Source organism: Sus scrofa, chromosome Y (genome assembly GCF_054392235.1).
Source record: "Sus scrofa isolate SSC_HxYL_T2T_F1_AM1 chromosome Y, Sscrofa_HxYL_maternal_Yorkshire_Landrace_v2.0, whole genome shotgun sequence".
Taxonomy (NCBI): domain Eukaryota; kingdom Metazoa; phylum Chordata; class Mammalia; order Artiodactyla; family Suidae; genus Sus; species Sus scrofa.
The window spans coordinates 18998145-19001674 of NC_139402.1; the positions used below are offsets into that span (position 1 = coordinate 18998145).

Here is a 3530-nt window from a genome sequence, read left to right on the forward strand (position 1 = left end):
TTCCAATGTCAGTAGTGCCTATAATTCATCAGGTGCTAAACCTAGTAATTTCTCTTTTTGTCATAATGGGTCACAAATATTATATGATGAAAGAAGTCTGATCCTTTAAGTCTAGGAATATTTATCCTTTAAGAGTGAAGGAAATGTGGGCTTCATAAGCTTCCAATAGGTCTCTACAAATCAGGAGAACAGGAGCACTTTTTTTTAATGTCCTAAATTGCTCATTAGGTGAGAATTTTACCATTACTTATATTAGCAGTAATGGGTGGAGCTGAAGAGTGTTGTGCCTTCTCCAAGTCCCACAGCAAGAACAACCAATAGTGTGAGGGAACCTGTGGCCCTTCCTAAGGCCATGGCTCTTTCTGCCTACAGCAGTAAGCCCTCACATCTCACTGTACTTGTGGACTGCTTTGGTGATCCTCTGAGTGTCAGAATTACTTCTGATAGCTTTATGGAATGGGTCAATGAGGATAACTTCAAATAATTTGTACTTAGCATCTTCACCAACACAGTAACAATTCAGGGCACTCAGAGCCACACAAGGGACATTCAACTCACTCTCAGCAACAGATTGAAGGTTTTTAACAAACTTTAGATGGTTGACACCCTAGTGGACATGCTTGCCATAGATGTCACACTTAGGAAATGGGCATTTGCAACCCCACCACTCGCAAACAAATCTGATACATGACATAACCCTGCTTGGCCTTTTACCCAAGCCTGCATGCCTTATTGGGCTGGGGACGGGGAGAGGGCTGTGGAGAACAGAGAGCTGATGTTACTGCCAGAAGAACACCAGAGAAGAAAGCAAATGATGACAGACTGCTTCTTTCTCTGTTTTGTGGCCTCCTGTGGCTGCCAAAGCAATAAAGCTATTTTTTTCTCTTTTGCCATTCCCTCAAAAGGACAAAACAAAATAAAACCCACTTTTCCTTCTTGGTTTCCCCTTCTTCACTTTCAGTTCTGTTTTGTTTTGTTTTGTTGTTTTTTTAATTTTACGGCTATGCATATGTAAGTCCCCAGGCTAGGGGTTGAAACAGAGCTGTGTCTGCAACCTATACCACAGCTCACAGCAATGCAGGATCCTGAAGCAACTGAGTGAGGCCAGTACAGAACCCACATCCTCATGGATACTAGGTGGTTTTGTAACTGGCTGGGCCACAACAGGAACTCCCTGCAGTTCATTTTCAATGCCCTGTTTTCTTACCATAAAAGCCACCTTTGCCTTTCTCTTCTGGTTGGACATAATTCAGGGTCGGTCAAACTTTGACTAGGCTTGGGTACTTAGTTGGCACAGCTGAAGGTTCATAATTTTTGTAGCTATCCTATTCCCTCTTTTTTTAATGGTTTGAACCATTAAAAAAAGAAAACTTGATCAGCCAATGTAAAAAGGGCCTTTGCATGAAAGGGGGACCAATCTGGACTGTGTCTTTTTACTAGAGTAGCCAAATCCTCATCTAAGCCTTTGCAAAAGGCAGATTGAGCAAAGAGTCAAGCTGATAGGTAGAGAATGATTTTGGTGTCAAGCTAGAATGCTGTTTAAAAGTTTTTTCAAACTTTCATATTAGCAGAGGATTGACTCATCCAGTCTTTGCTGGTCCTGTTGAGTCTTTGTCCAGTCCATGTTGTTCGTTTGTTTGTCTGTTTGTGTTTGTGTTTTGTTTTGTTTTGAAAAAGCTCTGGGATAAATGTGAGTAATTTCTGAGCTAACACCTTACATTCATTGCAAGCCTGTGGACTGTGTGAGTCAGAGCTCTTCAAGGGGCATTTCCACTCTTCCTTCTCTATCTATTTCCTTGCTTTGCCCTCAGAAACTAATAGCTGTGTGGATTGATATAGACCTGAAAACGCTGGTTCTTAGGTCCAGATGCTTAACTCAAATTCCTAAGCAGATCCGAAGTGGTCCTGTCCTGGATTGGGAAATTCCTTAGCCAAGACTCTAAGTTTTGCCTTAACTTAATTTAACATTAGCACAACTCTAAATTTTCCCATTACCAAGTACCTGGAGAGATTATTTTAAAGCAGATGTTCCTAAACCAGTTATTCCTGAAGAGTTCACCCAAAATTTCTTACCTCATTTACATTTAATTTACTTAGAAAAACTTTAGCATACCAAGTAGTTTTTCTTGTTGAAAAATTTACAGCATATATAACAAGAGCTTATTTAACTTCTACTAAGCTTAGGTACAATAGAAGTATTTTGCTTAATGTCAATGACCCTAAAGATATGTCTACATTAGTCACATTAATAAAATTTATTTCCAGATACTCATTTACTACTGAATATTTCCTGGTTCACAAGAACTTAAAATTATTTCTGGCCAGTTATCTTCTGTATTTTTGAGAAGTTATATAAACACTTATTTTCCATTAAGCCAATTAAGTAAAGCTCATTTACAAAACAATTTTGACAATACTGTCTAAAAGTTAAGACATATATAATGCACACACTAACATCTAGACAGACACAACCTGAGATCTCATAGACTCATTTTCTAAGTTTAGTCATGAGTCAGATATCACAATATAAAATTCACTACTTTGTAAATAGCAGTTGGTATATGTTTTGAAAATATTTCACTGCCCCCCCCCCCCCGCCTTTTTTTCCTTTAGTCTCAGGAGTTAGAGATGATCTAAGGGTTCCTGAGAGCCCAGGGAGAGAAAGCAAATTCTCCTGGTAGGACTAGTTCCCCCAGGGTTAGAATTCTGAAAATGATTTTTTTTTTTCCTTCTAGCTAGCTTTCTCTAATAACTGCATGTGCAATAAAAGAGCCAATTTTGACTATTTGGGGGGATAATGTTGGGCAATTTTCTTTTCCTTTCATACTCAATTAGGTAGATACTTGCAAGTATAAATCCTGTGCATACGTAAATCTGGATGAGGTGCTAGTTGGAGGCTGACTTTCTGACACATCTTATTTCTCTGTTTGAGAGACTCTGTTTCCCATTTTAAAGCTGAAATAGATAGGAATAAAGTTTACTAATGACATTGTGTATTGGACCAAGGTGCGGCTTGAGAGCTTAACTCCTCTAGGTTTTACCCAGTGTTCCTTCAGCCCTCTATTATGTGTCATGGAATGGCCAGTCCTTTATTCACATCCCTGGTTGAGCAGGTTCTAATTAACAAGTGGGTTTCACTGTGGAAACTCACTGCAGGGCATGAGGACTCAGATTCCACCACTTTTGTAAATTTCTCAGTCACTTGAGGAAGCCATAACAGATTGGGAGTTTCTTTCTTTCTTTTTTTTGAGAAAAGTCTCTCTTGCAATACCTTCACCTTTATCCCAGCAAATCGTATTAAGGCAGCCAAATTGAGGAAAAGCTTCAGGTCAGCCTCTTAAAAGACCAATCAGCCCAGACCACTCAGTCCCTTTCAACTGAACAAAACTTGGCACATTTCATCCAAGCCCCCCTCAGTACCTGTCACTGAAGAATTATTCCCTGATATCATTCAACCAGTGCTCCTACCCACCCCCAGTACCTCTCAAGTGAGGGCTGGGTACCTATTACACACCACCAAATAAAACACA

The 3530-nt window shown here is 39.6% G+C and overlaps 1 pseudogene; it reads right to left on the minus strand.

Annotated features, from left to right (window-relative positions):
* Positions 1-247: 247 nt before the first annotated feature.
* On the minus strand, positions 248-894 carry LOC146394423 (large ribosomal subunit protein eL15 pseudogene; annotated as a pseudogene).
* Positions 895-3530: the final 2636 nt, after the last annotated feature.